Consider the following 20,881-nt stretch of genomic DNA (forward strand, 5'->3'; position numbering starts at 1 on the left):
TGCAACCCTATAGGTGGAACAACATTATGAACTAACCAGTACCCCGGAGCTCTTGACTCTAGCTGCATATGTATCAAAAGATGGCCTAGTCAGCCATCACTGGAAAAAGAGGCCCATTGGACTTGCAAACTTTATATGTCCCAGTACAGGGGAACGCCAGGGCCAAAAAGTGGGAGTAGGTAGGTAGGGGAGTCGGGGGGAGGGTATGGGGGACTTTTGGGATAGCATTGGAAATGTAAATGAGGAAAATACCTAATAATATATAAACATTTGAAATCTCTAAAACAAAAGAAATAATAGCACCTCAAAAGAGTAGACCGCAAATCATCAAACTCAATGCTGAAATCAAGAAAAACATAAACAAAGATAACAATATAACAAATTAATGAAACAAAAAGTTAGTTGTTTGGGAAAATTGATAAGATAGACAAACCCATTCAAAATATTTAAAATGTGGAGAAAGAATACGCAAGTTAACAAAATCAGAAACAAAAATAGGGACAAAACAACAGAAACCAAGGAAAATCCAGATAATCATGAATTTATACTTTAAAAACCTCCAGGACCCCAAATTACAAATTCTAAAAGAAATGGATAATTTTCTTGATAGAGATCAAATTAAAGTAGGACCAGAAAATGACTTTAAATACACCTATAAGCCCTAGTAAAATAGAATTAGTCACCAAAAGTCTCCCAAACAAAAACAAAAACAAAAACAAAATACCAGGAACAGATGGTTTTAGCACAGAATTCTTTCAAACTTTCAAAGAGGAGTTAATGCCAGTACTCCTCAAATTCTTTCCCAATATAGAAACAAAAGGAGGCCAAAGTTACCCTGACATCAAAACTCAAAGACCCAAAAGAGAGAATTACAGACCATTTTCTCCTATGAACATGGATGCAAAAAAACAGTCAATAACATATTTGAAAGCTGAATTCAAGAATGCAGTGAAAATATCATACACCATGATCAAGTAGGCTTCATCATAGAGATTCATGTATGATTCACTATACAAATACCAATAAATGTAAACTGCCATATAAACAAACAAAAAAAAATACAAATGATCATCTCAGTAGATAAACAAAAGGCCTTTGGCAAAAATCCAATACAAGGAAATTTCTGGAGACATCATGGATATAAAGGACATGTCTAAACTTAATAAACACAATTTACAGTAAGCCTATAGCCAACATCAACTTAAATGAAGAGAAAGTCAAAGCAATTTCACTAAAATCAGGGACAAGACAAGGGTGTCCATTTTTCCCATATTTATTCAATATAGTACTTGAAGTCTTATCTAGAATGATGAGACAACTGAAGGAGATTAAGGAGATACAAATTGGAAAGGAAGAGTCAATATATCTTTTATTTGCAAATGATATGATAGTATACATAAGTAGCTCTGTAAATTCCACCAAGGGAATCCTACACCAATAAACACATTCAGCAGAGTAGGTGGATACAAAATTAACTCACAAAAAATCCCTAGCCTTTCTATACAGAAATGACAAATAAACCAAGAAAGAAATCAGGGAAACAACACCTTTCACAATAGCCTCAGATAAAATATTTTGAGGCAACTCTAACTGAGCAAGGGACAGACTTGTATGGTACAAACTTCAAGTCTTTGAAGAAAGAAAGTGAAGAATATATCAAAAGAGAGAAAAATCTCTCATGCTCATGGATCATTATGAATAACAGTAAAAATAGCCTTGCTCCTAAAACAATCTATAGATTCAATGCAATCCCCCATCAAAGATCAATGCAATTCTTTACATTCTTGAAAGAAAATTTCTCAGATTCACATAAGAAAAAACAAAACAAAACAAAACAAAAGAACAAACAAAAAAAAAATAACCCAGGATACCTAAAATAAGCCTGAACAATAAAAGAACTGCTGGAAGTCATAGTAATAAAAGCCATAGATACAGCTTAATAATAAAGATAACAATAGAAAATGATATGACATAAAACTGACACTTGGAGCAATTGAATAGAATTGAAGACCAAGACATAAATCCACACACCTATGTACACCTAATCTTTTATAAGGAAGCAAGAAATATGCTCTGAATAAAGAAGGTATCTTCAACAAATAGTGTTGGTCAAACTAGATGGCTGCATGTTGAAGAATGCAAAGAGATCCATACTTAAAACTCTGTACAAAACTCAAGTCCAAATGGACCAAGGATCACAAGATGAAATCAGCTCCACTGAACCTGATACAAGAGAAAGTTGAGACCAGCTTTGAACTTATTGGCACAAAACGTATTGGTACTTCCTAAAAAGCACACCTATAGCACAAGCACTATACTGTAAAGCTTCTATAAGGCAAAGCACCATCATTTGGACAAAGCATTTGGTCCACCTACAGAGCAGAGATCTTTGTTAGTATCAATTTTAAAAGGAACTCATGTGTAAATGCAGAATTCTGAATAGAAGAAACCTAAATGTATGAGAAACACTTAAAGAAATGTTCAACATCTTTAGCCATCAGGTAATCCAAACCAAAATTGAGATTCCATCCTCCACATTTCAGAATCACTAAGATCAATAACAGAAGTGACAGCCAACACTGCTGAGGATGTAGAATAAGGGAAACACTCATCCGTTGATACTGGGAATGCAAACTTGTACAGCCACTATGAAAATTAATATGACAGATCCTTAAAAAGTTGGGAATTGATCTATCTCAAGATCCAGCTATAACACTCTTAGGCATATACCCAAAGTCACTTCATCCCAATACAGAGACATTTGCTCAACCATTTTCATGGCTGCTCAATTCATAATAGCAAGAAACTGGAAACAACCTAGATGTTTCTCAAGAAAAGAGTGGACAAAGAAACTATAGTACCATCATTTACATAATGGTATATTAGTCAGCTGTTAAGAAAATATGACACCATGAATACAAATGAATGGAACTATAAAAGCTTATTCTGAGTGAGATAACCCAGATTCAGTAAGATATATATGGTATGGATGCACTTACATTTGAATATTAGCCATTAAGTAATGACTATTACCAGCTGTGGTGATTTCAATAGGTAGGTCCCACATAATCTCATGTGTTTGAATGCTTGACCCATGGGAGTGGCACTATTAGGAAGTGTAGCCTTGTTAGAGTAAGTGCAGCCTTGGAGTATATGTGTCACTGTGGAAACAGGCTTTGAGGTCTCCTATGCTCAATCTCCACCCAGTATGGAAGAAAGTCTCCTCCTTGCTGTCTGCAAATCAAGATGTAGAACTCTCAGCTCCTCTAGTACCATGTCTGCCTGGAAGCTGCCATGCTTCCCACTATGATTATAATGGACTAAACCTCTGAAACTGTAAGCCAGCCAAAATTAAATGTTTTCCTTTGTAAGACTTGGTTTGGTCATAGTGTCTTTTCATAGCAATAAAACCCTAACTAAGACACCAACTGATAGTCCGTAGACCCAGAGAGATTAGTTATAGAGGAAGAATCTAGGACACTAATTCTCAACCTGTGGAACATAACCTCTTTGGGTGAGTCAAATGACTCTTTCACAGGGATCACCTAAGATGATTGTAGAAAACACATTTGTGTTATAACTCATAACAATAGCAAAATTACAGTTATGGAATAGCAACAAAAATAATTTATGGCTGAGAGTCACCACAACATTAGGAACTGTATTAAAGGGTTGCAACATTAGTAAGGTTGAGAACCATTGGTCTATGGGGACACATGGATCTCTCTGGGAGGGGGAACCAGATTAGATTTTGAGGGTGGGTTGAGGGTGGATGGGAATGGCAGCAGGAGAATCAGGTTTGGAGAGGGAGGGGAGATAGGTTGAGAATGATAATGTAAGGAGAGACAGCTGGAAGTAAGGGACATTTCAGGGATGATATGGAAACCTAGTCCAGCGAACACTTCCTAAAATATATGAAGGTGATCCTAATGAAGTCATCTAACCACTGTCAATAAGTAGCCTCAACTGGACATATCTTGTCACCAAACAAGGCTTTCAGTAGGGAGACTGGGTTATATTTAGTTGATTTGCTGACTAAAGGGGGTCCCATAGAAATCCCCAAACAACCCAGAGTATTGGTAAGACAACAGGTTTAAATCTCTAATAGGTCACATTGCTGAGAAAAACACACACACACAACTCATTGAACATGGAGGTGCCTATATGTACCCTTCCCTCCTACATTTCAGTGTCTTTGGTATGAGAAGGTATTCTTCAGGCTATTGAAAGAGAAATGCAAACCCACCAAACTAGCCACAAAATCTTTGGCCTACAACCTGTTCTGTAAGCAAGATATGTTTTGGACAAGAGTGGCACAGAACTTATAGGAGTAGCCAACTGATGTCTGATTGCCTAAGGCCCACTCCATGAAATTTAACTAATACCCAACACTACTTGGGTAGCCAAGAACCAGAGAATAGATAGCCCAGAGACCTAAGGTAAAACCAAACATGACTGATCTAAAAACAAGTATCAATAATGTGACTCCTCAGTGTGTTATGCTATACTCATAGAACAGTGTTTTATTCAGTCATCATCAGAGAAGCTTCCTCTGGTAGCAGATGGGGACAGATGGAGAGACCCACAGCCAGACAGTATGTGGAGAGAGATTCTAAATAGGATGTCTCCATCAAATCTCCATCCTTCTTTTAGAGTCTAGAAAACCCCATGTTAGAGAAAGAAAGAATGTATGAGCCAAAGAGGATGGAAGATATCAGGAGAACAAGCTCCTATGTATATGCATATGTATATGTATATGATATGTATCAGTCTCTCTCTCTCTCTCTCTCTCTCTCTCTCTCTCTCTCTCTCTCTCTCTCTCTCTCTCTTCCTTGCATTATGTTTTAATGGATCTCCTGTGTGTGTGGAGAGTGGGTCTCTGGTTGTTGGTCCTCTTTTTGTGGCTCATTTCATCCTGTTGGGTTGACTCATCTAGCTTTAAAATTGGGGGGGGTTGCTTTATCGTATTGTATATTATTTTGTAGGAAAAAGACTAAGATAATCAATAGCTTATGCTTTGCTGGCAATAAATATAATATAATATTTATTTAAAGGGGTTTGAAGGATGAGGAAACACTTGGATTTTTGTCTGAGCAGCAAATAGAAAACATGAAGGACTCATAAGCATTGGGAAACTGAACTGTTTTTCATAAGAACTACCCTATATATTCAGACTATTTTTCTGTTAGCATCATTGGTAATATTTTGGAATATTTACTACAAAGGCTAAAATGGATGGGTCCACAGATGTGGTCTGCAGTAGCTTAATTATGCTTACTATCAAACTGATATAAACAGGGCTGGAGAGAAGGCTTAGTTGGTAAAGTCCTTTGCAGGCAAGCTTGTGGGCCTCAGTTTGATCTCCATACATAAAAAGAAAAAAAAAAACATGATAGTACCCTTGTGTAACACCAACTAGGAAAGCACAGACAGGAAGATCCCTTGGGCTTGCATGGTTGCCAGTATAGCTGAATCAGTGAGCAATAGGTGAGTGAGAAAGCCTATCTCAAAATGTATGGTTGGATGGCACCCAAGGAATGAAACTCAAGATCTATGGGCTCCATATACATGCATGTGTGCATATAAACACCCTCTTATACACATGCATCTATAGAAACACATACATAAACACTCACATGCACCCTCAAATATATATGTGCATGCACACATATGTGCATGTATACATGTATCTGCACAAATGCCCACACATGCATACACATCCTCTATATACATTCACATACACATACATATACATACTCAGGAACAAAAAACATACAAGAAAACAAAAATAACCTATAAAGAAAACAAATAAGACACATTTATGGGAAAAATTAACACTAGTAAAATTTACAAAATTTTATGTATGTATGTATGTATTTAGTTAGTTAGTTAGTTGGTTAGTTAATTAGTTAGTTAGTTAGTTTAATTACAGGGTCACCAGTAAAGGGCAAGGTTTATAGTGGACCCAGGCACTCCAAGGATCACATTGGTATCCAGGTTAGCAAAGAAATGAAAAGGAGACAAAAGCAGCCCTGAAACCTGACCCATAAAACAGCAAACTAGGGGCTGGAGAGATGGCTCAGTGATTAAGAGCACTGACTGCTCTTCCAGAGTTCCTGAGTTCAATTCCTGGTGGCTCACAACTATCTGTAATAAGATCTGATGCTTTCCTCTGGTGTGTCTGAAGAGGGCAATGGTGTATTCCTATGCAGAAAATAAATAAATAAATCTTAAAAACAAAACAAAACAAAACAGCAAACTAGTTCCATAGTTCACTGTCCATAAATTAGTCAGATTAGTTAACTTTGCATAAGTCTGACAGTATACCTGAAAAGCTATACAATTTGCTCTGCTACAACTATAGTGCAATATAGTTGAAGGGATTGCCTGTTGCAAATGAAGAGAATGTTAGCTACAGCCCATCAGAGGCTTAATCTGCTTCTAAGTTAATCAGTTATGCTCCACTGCATTGGTCAAGGCACATAAAGGAAATCAGACTTCATACATCTCTGCAGTTGAGAAATAAAGAGCATTTTCATTGCATTTTTGGATAACTGTAGATAGTCTTTATGCTCAACAAATGAAAATTTCTTAAAATTAATTGCAACATACAGTTGAGCATTATCTTAATGAAATGTTTGTAACATATATACTTGTAAGACAATGAGTTACAAAAAAAGCAAATGTTGTTTTTCTATTATTACCCCAATAATTCTTCCTTGGCAGATACCCTGAAAGGCATTGGGGATTTACTGGGAGTATCTAAAATCACTCATGTATGAATTAGTAAAAATCTTGATTTTATCTTATCTCAGGACTGAGTTTTACATGGAAAGCTTATACAGCATGTTCTTTTACAGATTCTAGTGTCATATGTATACAATAGGCCTCCTAAACTATTGCCCTTGAAGGTTTTGGCAAATGTTTAGTTTTGAAGCCCAGAGTCCTCAACTTTTCATTCTTAGTATAATTTTGATCTCCACCTGCCCCTCAGAAGCTGATCAAAAGCAGCATCCTTGGGCCCTGTCTGCCCTCCCATTGTTACCTCCTGATAAGAACAGCTGTTATCAGTCAGGAGAGGATAAATTATGCCCTGATGATAAAGAATGCCTGTATCAGTGCCTTAAAGAAACAGGACTCATTTTTTTCCTGATGCTACACTTCAAACTCCAGTCTTCATGGAGCCTCTATATATACAGAGTCCCATATGTCCAGTTTTTATGCTACTCTTTCCTCAAGAAACATTTTGTCCTGAAGGAAAATAAGAAATCTTTGGATTTGATCAACTTGGTTAGATTTGATCACATGGCTTCCACCAGCTAGAAGAAGGTTCAGAAATACAATTATACCTGTGTCTGCAACCACAAGGAAAGTGGTGGGTATACAGGAGACAAGAATAACCTCTAATAATCTTTCCAATTGACAAAATTAGTTTAGTTGCTTAAATCTCTTAACCTGTATGCATAAATTTGCTCTATCCAATTTTTAAAAATTAATTCAAATTTTAGAGGATGTGTGAGTAAATTTAATTAATATAACTATTAAACTCATGTTATGAAATTTCTTAAACTCCCTTAAATATTACTACATCATATTCACAACAGTGCTATACCTTAAAACCAGAAACTTAAATCACTAACATAATCGAAGAGTTTACAGTCACAGTGGCAAAGTTAATCTATTACCTCTAATAGTATACCACTTATTTTAAGAAAAACAAGTGATTTCTTAGACATAATGCAAAATATTAACAAACAATTATAAGTAATTCCAATCACAAATCATTCCAATTCTTGTCTGGGATAAAAGATGTTAACTCTCTAAGGAAGCAATTATCTCACCTCAGACTGTTTGCAACAATCTCTCAAACATTTTTGTTATTGCCTTCTCAGCTTGAAGAAGTGTTTTAATTACCTGCAATACCTGGTGAGCAACTAACCAGAGTCCCTCCTGCTATAATGATAAAAATTCCCTGAGCCTGTTTATTAAACATTATAGTGACCCAGAACAAAAGCCTGACAGTGAGCACTAGCCTGGGTTTTAGAATTAGAATCACTGGTCATTTTTCATATCAAATTAAAATTTCTATGTCAATACAGGTAGGTAAATGACCTGGCTAGACACAGAGATTCTCTATAGTGTAATAATCAGTGGTGTAATCTTCCTTCTTTCTTTCTAATTAATAGAAGGGAAATGTTAATTCCTGTTGATGTGAACCATATACATATAATTGTATCATGATCACTCACCTAAAACTTGACAGTATAGATAATGACATGACTTCAGATTGATCAACCAGGATGAATAAAACTGCAAGGAAAAGTTGACAAGCCATTATTGCCTTAGGAGGTTTTAAGCAGCTTCTTACAGTGACTAGAATACAACAAGTACTGATAAAAATAGACTTGATTCTCGATTGATCTAGTGAGTATATTGGAACAAGGAAACAACCTTTGGGAAATTACACTTATAAGGAAGATAATATTTGGTATAGGTCATAGGAAAGAATAAATTATTTCAAAGAAACTGATACTGCTACAAAGATTTGCTATAATCATAACATACTAGAAATTGAAAACAAATAGAAATTTGAAAGACATTGTACATCTAGAAGTAAATAGACATGCCTAAACCCACAGACTCTTTCTAACACATTTCCTAGTAACAAACTGGTTAAGGAATAATCGAGGAAGAAAAGAAAAGTGTTTAGAATTCAACAAAAACTTATTTATCACAGCTCAAACAATACTTGGAGATTAATACGTAAATGTTAATTTCTAAATGAATAAATACTAAAGTATATCGATTTTATCTTTGATTGGAGAAGTTAAAAAATTGGGAGATAGCTCATTTAGTAAAGTTTGTATCACACACACAATTACAAGGACCTGAGTATGGATCACCAAGAAATATCTATAGAATCAAGTGTGGTGACACATGTGTGCCTGTTATTCCAGTGTTGGGATGCCAGAAATAGGGGTTTACCTGTGATTTGCTGACCAGCGCATCTAGGTGAAGATATAGATTCAATGAGAGTCCCTATGTCAAAAAGTCAACTGGGTAATGACTGAGCACACAACATCAACCTTTTCCCACCACACTTACAAATATAAATACACACAAATGCACACATGCATACATACATATATACACAAAGCAGGTAAAGGAAATTAATAGTTCTGGTGAAATTAAAACAACCAGAAAATAATAAGAAAAAATAGTACTAGAAAAGATTAATAGCATCAAAGATTCTCTTTTGAAAAGAATAGAATTATTAGCAAATATTAAATGCAGACATGAATAGGTCACAAATAAATAGTAAAAGTGAATGAATTTATAACAATGATAATTCCTAAAGAAAAGGTCATGAATCTAAGTAGGAAAGGAGGAGGGGTAGAAATGATATAAATATTATGTAGTTATGAATAAAGTGTTTGCCTTCATATGAAAATATAAAACAAGAATTAGGATAGCCAAAACAATCCTGTAGAATAAAACAACATCTGGAGTTATCACCTCCATGATTTCAAGATGTGCTACAGAGCTGTAATAATAAAAGCTGCATGGCATTGGCATCAAATCAGACAAGTTGGTCAATGGAATGAAAGCAAAGGCCCAAAGATAAATTCACACACCTGTGGAAACCTGACATTTTTATAAAGAAGCTAGAAATAGCCAATGGAAAAAAGGAAGCATCTTCAACAAATGGTGTTGGTCTAACTGAATATCATCATGTAGAAGAATGCAAACTGATCCATATCTATCACCGTGCACAAAGCTCAAGTCCAACTGGATCAAAAACCTCAACTTGAAACCAGAAACACCTTAACAGAAAAGAAAGTGGGGAATTTTCTTGAACTCATTGGCACAGGAGACAACTTCTGGAAGAGAACACTGATAGTGCAAGCATGAAGATCAATAATTAACTTGTGGACAGTGAGATATGGATCTACTTTGCTATTTTATGGGTCAGATTTCATGACCGCCCTTGTCTCTTCTTCATTTCTTTGTTAACCTGGATACCAATATGATCCTTGGAGTTCCTGAGTTCACTACATACCTTGTTCTTTACTGTGGACCTTTCAATTAAAATTAAATAAGTGAAATTATACACACACACATGACATTAACACCCAAATAATACAATTAAAAATAGGGTATAGATCTAAACGAAGAATTCTCAATAAAGGAATCTCAAATTGCTGAGAAATACTTGAAGAAATGTTTAGCTTTTTTTTTTTTGCAGGGAAATGTAAATCAAAAAAGAAAAAAAAATTGAGATTCATCTTACACCTGTCAGAATGGCTAAGATAAGATACCCAAATGATAGCTCATGTTGGAGAGGATGTGGAGCAAGAAAACACTCCTCCATTTCTGATAAGAGTGCCAAATAGTACACACACTATGGAAATCAATATGGTGGTTCCTCAGAAATTGGCACTCGATCTACATCAAGACTCAGCTCTATCACGCTTGGGTGTGTATCCAAAAGACATTCCTTCCTACCACAAGAACATGCTTAACTATGCTTAACCATGCTCATTACAGCTTTACTAATAATATCCAGAAACTGGAAAGAAGTTAGATGTCCCTCAACCAAAGAAAGGATGAAGAAAATATGGTACATTTACACAACAGAATATTAAGCTATTAGAAACAATAACATCATAGCATTTACAGGCAAATGGATGGAACTAGAAAAGATCATTCTGAGTGAGGTAACAGAGCTCAGGAAGACAAACGTGCTGTTAAGTAAAGGACAATCATGTTAGAATCCATAGACCCAAGGAGGCAAAGTGATAAGGATGGCTCAAGGAGGGACTACTTGGAAATTAAAACTAGAATCGATTCTACAGGTGCACTGGGGGCAGATGGGCATGGGAAGAAGAGGGGTCACGCGTCATGATAGGAAAGACAGTAGGAGAGAGTACTGAGAGAGACAACTGTGATTGGGAGATTTAGGGGCTAAGTAGACACCTAATGATGTAGAAACTCCTTGGAATCTACAAGAGTGATACTAATGAGTTCTCCTAGTAATGGGGAATACAGAGCCTGAACTAGCTATCTTCTATAACCAGGCAAGTCTCCTTACAGTGTTACTGGGACATCAACCCAGCCACAATGTCTTCCATCTACAATATGCCCTCCCTCCAAGACCTGTCGGGGAAATGGTAACACAGAACTTGTGGGAGTTGCAAACTGATTACTGATCCAATTTGAGCACCCCTCCTTGCTACCAGAGTGAGCATACTCCTGACATTCCCTGGATATCATGTCTAGCCCTGTTGTGAGTGTTTCACTGCAGTCTGATTGTATCTTGTTAAGCATGTTAGGTGGGTATTCCTGCCCTCCTCCTCCTCCTCCTCTCTCCCCTCTCCTCTCTCCTTCTCTTCTCCTTCTCCTTCTCCTTCTCTTCTTCTCCTCCTCCTTCTCCTTCTCCTCCTCTTCCTCCTCCTCCTCCTCCTCTCTCCCCTTTCCCCTCTCCTCTCTCCTTCTCTTCTCCTTCTCTTCTCCTCCTCCTCCTCCCCCTTCTTCTTCTTCTTCTTCTTCTTCTTCTTCTTCTTCTTCTTCTTCTTCTTCTTCTTCTTCTTCTTCTTCTTCTTCTTCTTCTTCTTCTTCTTCTTNTCTTCTTCTTCTTCTTCTTCTTCTTCTTCTTCTTCTTCTTCTTCTTCTTCTTCTTCTTCTTCTTCTTCTTCTTCTTCTTCTTCTTCTTCTTCGAAACAGAAGAGGTGATGACTTGGAAGAGTTGAAGGAGGGGAAACTGCAGTCAGGATGTAATATATGAAAGAAGAATTGAAAACTAAAATCCTCAAAAAGTTAAATTTTTACTTTAAAAACTCTATTGATAAAAAGGCTGAAAATTAACTAGAACAGAATGAAAACCAAAGGAAATGAACACTTTCCTACAAAAGTATTCACTAAAATCGCTCAAGAATAAAGAGAAGTTTTAAACAGATCTACAGCTCTTAAAATCTTAGAAAACTCAATTTTTACTCTACAAATGATTTTAACAGATGAACTGCACCAAATTTTCAAAGGAAATGATTCATTCTAATGCTTAGAACAAAGAGAAAATCTCTTTTATGACTAGCAAGCACAGAGATGTCTCTCCCCTGTAGTTTACTTATTGAAGAATGGACTTATTTTAAAACAAAAAAGGCCAGAACAAAAGAGAGACATATGAACCAATTTTAATCATTAAAGCAGTATAAAATCACAAATATAATATTGTTAACCCAATCATTACTTTGTGTGAAAGGGATAATAATTCATGACTAATCTGAGTTCATCCTAGAAGTTCAAAGATACTTAATATAAAATAAAGTATATGAATGATAACAAGAATAGTCTCCACAGATACAGTTTTTCCCTATAAAAATAGCACACATTTTAAAAAGACAAGGTTGATGAGAACTAAAATGAAAAAAAAAAAAAGACTGAATACTTTACATAAACAGAAGGATTAATTTAGACAGCATTGTCAGTGGCGGTACCCACACACATGCATATCCACATATGACACACATAATTTTTTTAAAAAGTGAATTATTAAGAAAATAAAAAGTACAGTAAAAGAAATGACCATTTATCAACTTTATGCCAGAATACATCTAGCAAAACAAGTGAAAACTGTACTTTACCATTGGACAAGTTTATGAGATTTTAGACCATGAGGAGAAGTAGAAGTGCCTACCAACTTTCAGGTGATTCAAAAGGATCAGTTAGGGCCTGGAGAGGTGGCTCAAGGGTAAAAAAACTCACTGAATACACACAAAGAAGTGAGTCTGAAGCCTAGCAGCTTTACCAAGGGACTGTAACAACAAATAGGTCTAGAATCTCACAACTGTGGAAGCTGAGAGGGAAGGATGTGTTAGGGCTTGCTGGCAGCTCCCAACCTCACTCCAGCTTCAATAAGAGACCCTGTTTCAGGAATGCAGGGCAGAGAGTTATAGAACAGGACACCTATGCCCTTCTTTTGTCTCAATGTGTTTGTACCAAATTGGGTGTGCATACACCACACATAGCACACCACACGCAAACACACACACAGAAAGAGAGAGAGAGAGAGAGAGAGAGAGAGAGAGAGAGAGTAATGAAAAGCAAAGTTAGTTATAGTTATAGCTTTAGAATTAAAGAATTAAAAAAAACAATTTTAGTCTATGTAACAATAAAGAAGCTACTTTAGAAGTAGAAGGAATATCATAGAAAATTTCAGTGTTATTTAACAGGCTGGGAAAGCCTTGGAGGAAAGTGGTATGTTGGAGGAAATGAGGTTGACTCCCTGAACTGCTGGGTGTATCACTACAACTGTTCATAGATCTCAATTAATTTTTTTGTTTGATAGTGAAAATAGAAGCCTGATAAAATTAAAGTCATGAAATAATTCTTAGAATACTACAACTCCTCAAAAATAATAGTAAATGAATGCACTAGCACATCAGATACTATGGCATATGCCCAGTTTGCAGGAACATGAACACTGAAGTACCATCTCAACTTTGTTTCAGAACAGGCTACATAAATAAAAAGATGATAATAAGTAAAATAAAACCACAACAGATGGTCACCTACAGCATTATTTTATTAGAATTAAACATACATCCCATGGTAAATGTTTCTGAGATCATCACTTAAAAAGGAAAAAATAAGTCTAATAAGTTACTTTTCCCTGGTAGATCTTGAGAAGTAGAGTCAATGGAAGAGAGAAAATTTTCATTTTTCTATAGTAATATAATCTTATAATTTCAAAATTATTATTATGTACACCAGGAATCCTGATGGCAAAAACCCTTGGCATAGTATACCTGCAGCATGTATATTTATTTTTAAAAAGCCTTGCAAAATATTTCACATAATTTTTTTGAAATTAAAGAATCTGTTCTTTTATAGCTAATAAAATGGTAATTAAAGTGCAATCAAAATGTGTCAAATTTACCAAGAAATAGGTGTATTGTGTCTGTTGATTGAGTTAGGCAAGCTGGAACACCAAAAGGGACAGAAACATGAAAGAACTTGGAATGAAGGTGTGATCATTTGAATATGCTTGGCCCAAGAAGTGATACTATTAGGAGGTGTGTTCTTGTTATAGTAGATATGATACTTTGGGGATGGGCTTTGAGACCCTTCTCCTAGCTTCCTCCAAGCCAGTCTTCTTTCTTCTTTTATTTTCCTTTGTAACAAGATATAGAACTTTCAGCTCCTACAGCGCCATGCCTGCCTGGATGCTACCGTGCTCCCTGCAATGATGATAATAGACTGAACCTCTGAAACTGTAGGCTAGCCACAATTAAATGTTGTCTTTTATAAGAGTTGCCTTGCCTCTGGTGTCTCTGCACAGCAATGGAACTCTAAGACAGAAGGTCAGAACACAAGAAATTCAGAGCTTGATGCCTGCTTGGAAAATTTATTACAGTTGTGAGACTGTGTAGTGACCATAGTGCACCTTATGTCTCATAGTACAGGGCACTATTTGAAGAGCTGAGTTACAAGGGTAATGGGAGAATTTTCCTTAAAATCCTGAAATTCTGTACATGAGCTCATCATGTAATCTATGATTTAAGGGTAATAGAAAAGGGCTGTGCTTGTATGCATGCATTCACTTGCACATGTGCATGTGGGTGTGTGAAAGCAAGAGGATGATCCCAGTGGTCATTTCTCTGGTTTAACCCATCCTATTTTCTGGTGGTGGTACTGGTACATTGAGAGAGTGTCCCTCACTGACCTGAAACCCACTGAGTAGATTAGACTAGCTAACCAGAAGCAAGCCCAAAACATCCTCCTGTCTGCTCTGCACAACTGGAATTTCAAGCATATACCACAATCCCAAACTTTTTGTTTTGCTTTGTTTTGTTTTGTTTTGTTTTGTTTTGTTTTGTTTTGTTTTGTTTTGTTTAATTGGATTCTTAGGAATCAAACTCAGGTCTTCCTTCCTCAAAGCAAGCACTTCACCAACAGATGCAGCTTATCGGGTCCCTAAGAGGTATTTTTGAACAATTGCCCTAAGTTAAGAATACAATCACAGGGCTAGAGAGATCATTCAGCAGACTAGAGAATTACTTGTTTTAATTCTCAGTATCCATGTGACCTCTCATAGCCCTGCATAACTGCAGTTCCAGTGGAACTAAAGCTCACTTCTGGTCTCTATAGACACTAGCAATGCATGTGGTACACATATGTACATAAAGACAAACACATCAGAGATATTCAAAATAAATAAATCTTTCAAAAAAATACAATGACAATTGAGGCTAGAGAGATGGCCACATAGTTAAGAGTATGGACTATCACTGCAGTGAATCAATGTTAGTTTCCAAGAACTCATGTCACACAGCTCCAAACAACCTGTAATTCAAGCTCCAGGGGACCTGACACCCTCTTACTGACTCTATGAACACATACAAACATGTGATGTATACACAAACAGACATAAGCATACACATACAATTAAAAATAAAATCAATTTTAGGTGTGCTACATTAAAAACTTGAAAACTGCCAATTAGGAGAGAACAGGCCAACAGAGCTTCTGGGACAGGGTCCCATGGGCCTACATCTGCAGCCAGGAGATGGAGCTGATCTTCAGTCCTCTGTGCACCTTCTCTGCAGGAGGAGAGCTTTCCTCCAGGGAGTGCTCTGACCCCAGGACACAGGGGAGATTGCCATTTTCTCTCAGGTGATTCTTTAAGGCAGGTCCACTCAGGAGTGCACAGGCTGCAGAAGCAACAGAGCTTCTGGAACAGGGCCCTGTGGACCTACATCTGAAGCCAGGATGTGGAGCTGATCCTCAGCTGTCTGTGCACTGGTCTTGCCAGGAGAGAGCTGGTCTCCCAGGAGTGCTGACACAGGCTTCCAGACTCACAGGAGGAACAAGCTCCAGCCAGAGACTGCAAGAACATCTAACATCAGAGATTACCAGATGGCAAAAGGCAAACCCAAGAATCTTATCAACAGAAACCAAAACTACTTGGCATCATCAAGGAAGAAGTAGAAAAAGAAATTAAAGACTTTTTAGAGTTTAATAAAGATGAAGTCACAACATACCCAAACTTATGGGACACAATGAAAGCAGTCCTTAGAGGAAAACTCATGGCTCTGAGTGCCTCCAAAAAGAAACTGGAGAGAGCATACACTAGCAGCTTGACAGCACACCTAAATGCTCTAGAACAAAAGGAAGCAAATTCACCCAAGAGGAGTATATGGCAGGAAATAATCATACTCAGGGCTGAAATCAACCATGTTAACCAAATTAACCAAACCAGGAGCTGGTTCTTTGAGAAAATCAACAAGATAGATTATCCCTTTGCCAAACTAACTAGAGGGCTCAGGGACAGTATCCTAATTAACAAAATCAGAAATAAAAAGGGAGACATAACAACAGAATCTGCGCAAATCCAAAAAAATCATCAGATCCTACTACAAAAGGCTATACTCAACAAAACTGGAAAACCTGGATGAAATGGACAAATTTCTAGACAGGTGCCAGGTACCAAAGTTAAATCAGGATCAGATTAATGATCTAAATAGTCCCATATCCCCTGAAGAAATAAAAACAGTCATTCATAGTTTCCCAACCAAAAAAAGCCCAGGACCAGATGGGTTTAGTGCAGAGTTCTATCAGACCTTCAAAGAAGACCTAATTCCAACTTTCCTCAAACTATTCCACAAAATAGAAACACAAGGTACCCTACCCAATACATTCTATAAAGGCACAATTATCTGATACCTAAACCACACAAATACCCAACAAAGAAAGGGAACTTAAGACCAATTTCTCTTATGAATATCAATGCAAAAACACTCAATAAAATTCTCGCAAACTGAATCCAAGAACACATCAAAACGACCATCCATCATGATCAAGTACGCTTCATCCAGGGTTGCAGGATTGGTTCAACATATGGAAATCCATCAACATAATACACTATATAAATAAACTCAAAGACAAAAACTACATGATCATCTCATTAGATGCTGAGAAAGCGTTTGACAAAAATCTAACACCCATTCATGATAAAAGTCTTGGAAAGATCAGGAATTCAAGGCCATACCTAAACATAATAAAAGCAACATAAAACAAACCAGAAGCCAACATCAAACTAAATAGAGAGAAACTTGAAGCAATCCCACTAAAATCAGGTACTAGTCAAGGGTACCCACTCTCTCCCTACCTATTCTATATGGTAGTTAAGTCCTAACCAGAGCAATTATACAACAAAAGAAGATCAAAGGGATACAAATTGGAAAGGAAAAAGTCAAAATATCACTATTTGCAGATGATATGATAGTATATATAAGTGACCCCAAAAATTCCACCAGAGAACTCCTAAACCTGATAAATAACTTCAGTGAAGTAGCTGGATATGAAATTCACTCAAACAAACCAGTGGCCTTTCTCTACATAAAGAATAAACTGGCTGAGAAAGAAATTAGTCAAACAACACCCTTCACAATACTCACAAATAATATAAAATACCTTGGTGCTACTCTAACTAAAGAAGTGAAATATCTGTATGATAAGAACTTCAAGTCTCTGAAGAAAGAAATTAAAGAAGATCTCAGAAGATGGAAAGATCTCCCATGCTCATCAATTGACAGGATTAATATACTAAAAATGGCTATCTTGCTGAAATCAATCTAGAGATTCAATGCAATTCCCATCAAAATTCCAACTCAATTCTTCAAAGAGTTAGAAAGGGCAATTTACAAATTCATCTAGAATAAAAATAAACCTAGGATTGCAAAAACTATTATCAAAAATAAAAAGAACCTCTGGTGGAATCACCATCCCTAACCTCAAGCTATACTACAGAGCAATTGTGAAAAAACAAAAAACAAAAACCCAAAAAATCTGCATGGTACTGGTATAGTGACAGACAGATCAATGGAGTAGAATTGAAGACTCAGAAATGAACCCACACAGCTATGGTTGCTTGACCTCTGACAAAGGAGCTAAAACCACCCAGTGGGAGTGGGGGACAGCATTATCGACAAATACTGCTAGCACAACTGGTGGTTATTATGCAGAAGAATGTGAATTGATCCATTCTTATCTCCTTATACAAAGCTCAAGTCTAAATGGATCAAGGAATCCACATAAAACCAGAGACATTAAAACTTATAAAGGAGAAAATGGGGAAGAACCTCGAAAATATGGGCACAGGGGAAATATTCCTGAACAGAACACCAATGACTTCTGATGTAAAATCAAGAATCGACAATGGACCTCATAAAGTTGCAAGCTTCTGTAAGGCAAAGGACACTGTCAAGAAGACAAAAAGACAACCAACAGGTTGGGGAAATGTGATAAGGGGCTAATATCCAATATATACAAAGAACTCAAGAAGTTAGACTCCAGAGAACCAAATAACCCTATTAAAATATGGGGTACAGAGCTAAACAAAAATTTCTCAAATGAACAATACCGAATTCTTAAGAAGCACCTGAAAAAATGTCCAACACCTTTAATCATTAGGGAAATAAAAATCAAAACAACACTGAGATTCCACATCATACCAGTCAGAATGGCTAAGATAAAAAACTCAGGTAACAACAGATGTTGGCAAGGATGGGGAGAAAGAGGAACACTCCTCCATTGCTGGTGGGATTACAAGCTGGTACAACCACTCTGGAAAGCAGTTTGGAGGTTCCTCAGAGAATTGGACATAGTACTACCAGAAGATCCAGCATTACCACTCTTGGTCATATACCCAGAAGATTCACCAACGTGTACTAAGGACACATGCTCCACTATGTTCATAGCATCCTGACTTATAATAGCCAGAAGCTGGAAAGAACCCAGATGTCCCTCAACAGAAGAATGGATACAGAGACTGTGGTACATTTACATAATGGAGTACTATGCAGCTATTAAAAACAATAAATTTATGAAATTCTTAGACAAATGGATGGATATGGAGGATATCATCCTAAGTGAGGTATCCCAGTCACAAAAGAACACACATGATATGCACTCACTGATAACTGGATATTAACTCAGAAGTTCAATTCTCAGTACCCAAGACACAATTTGCAGAACACATGAAACTCAAGAAGAAGGAAAACAAAAGTGTGGATACTTCCATCCTACTTAGAAGGTGGTACAAAATAAACAAGTAAGGAGTTACAGTGGCAAAGTTTGGAGGAGAGACTGAAGGATTGACCATCCAGAACCTGCCCCAATTGTGGATCCATATCATAAACAACCGCCAAACTCAGACACTATTGCGGATGCCAACAAGTGCTTGCTGACAGGAGCCTGATAAAGCTGTCTCCTGAGATGCTCTGCCAGTGCCTGACAAATACAGAAGTGGATGCTCACAGCCATCCATGGGATGGAGCACAGGGTGCACAATGAAGAAGCTAGAGAAAGTACCCAAGGAGCTGAAGGGGTTTGCAGCCCTATACACAGTTACCAAACCCAGACACTTATTGTGGATGCCAACAAGTGCTTGCTGACAGGAGCCTGTTATAGTTGTTTCCTGAGAGGCTCTTCCAGTGTCTGACAAATACAGAGGTGGGTGCTTGCAGCCAACCATTGGACTGAGCACAGGTTCCCCAATGAAGGAGCTAGAGAAAGGACCCAAGGAGCTGAAGAGTTTTGCAGCCCCATAGGAGGAACAACAAGATGAACTAACCAGGACCCCAGAGCTCCCAGGGACTAAACCACCAGCCAAAGAGTACACATGTAGGGACCCATGACTCCAGCCACATATGTAGCAGAGGATGGCCTTGGTGGACATCAATGGGAGAAAGGTCCCTTTGTCCTGTGAAGGCTTGATGCTCCAGTATAGGGGAATGGCAGGGCCAGGAAGTGGGAGTGGGTGGGTTGGTGAGCACAGGGAGGGGGGATGAGATAGGGGTTTTCAGAGGGCAAACAAGGAAAGGTGATAGCATTTGAAATGTAAAAAAAAGAAAATATCTTTTAAAAAAACAGAATAGTAACTTGAATACATAAGACAATAATTAGCGTATTAAAAAATTAAGTCAGGCAAAAATCACTGAGAACATATGGTGACATGTGTAAACTCCAGATTCAAGTGTCCTTAAGAAATTCTCCTAGTCCCCAGTCATCTGCAGTTGCGAGATGAGGGGAGAAGCAGTCTGATTCCTAAGATCTCCTCTGGCTCTCATGCTTTACTCCAGGATTCTAAGACTCTAAAGGAGGCTGCTGCTCAGCCAACTGCTTCTGCAGCCTGACTGCATTTAACATACTTTCTCTTGCCAGGAACAAATGCTTAAATGTGACTTGCTAGGGTCTATAAATTACATTAAATTAAAGCAACTGCCAGGAATAGGAACCAGAAAAAGGCCTAGCACATGCAATTTCACAATCATTCCAGGTAACTGGAAACACTTTTTCTATTGTTAGTCTTTTTTTTTTTCTTTTCTGCAGTTCAGGCTTCTTTCCCCTCCCAAGTTTATGTTAAAGACTTCATCTCAATGAAATCCCTGTGATAAACCCTAAATGGTTAAAGCTGGTAGAGTCTCTGCTTCATTCACAGATGTTCCTGTACTTTACTGCCTGCTAAATTTGATTTTTATCTCTATAATATATCTGGTTTCCACTATGCCAGGAAAAGTGAACTTTTCTCCTACTTTAGCAAACATTTTTATGTCCATTGAAAATACTTTCCTTGCAAAATTGACAGTCCTTGAAAACATATAGAGCATTTGTTTTAGTCTTATCCTCTTAGTGCTCAATATGCTCCCATTAACTAAAGTTCTTACTGTGAGATATTTTGTCATCATTGTTAACATTTCCATTACTGGCTATGTCAGCTATAATGGCCCAATATGATTATGGGTTAACTGGAGAAAATATGCATTTAAAATATGCAGATATATATATATATATATATATATATATATATATATATATATAT

Source organism: Mus caroli, chromosome 6, assembly GCF_900094665.2.
Source record: "Mus caroli chromosome 6, CAROLI_EIJ_v1.1, whole genome shotgun sequence".
NCBI lineage: Eukaryota > Metazoa > Chordata > Mammalia > Rodentia > Muridae > Mus > Mus caroli.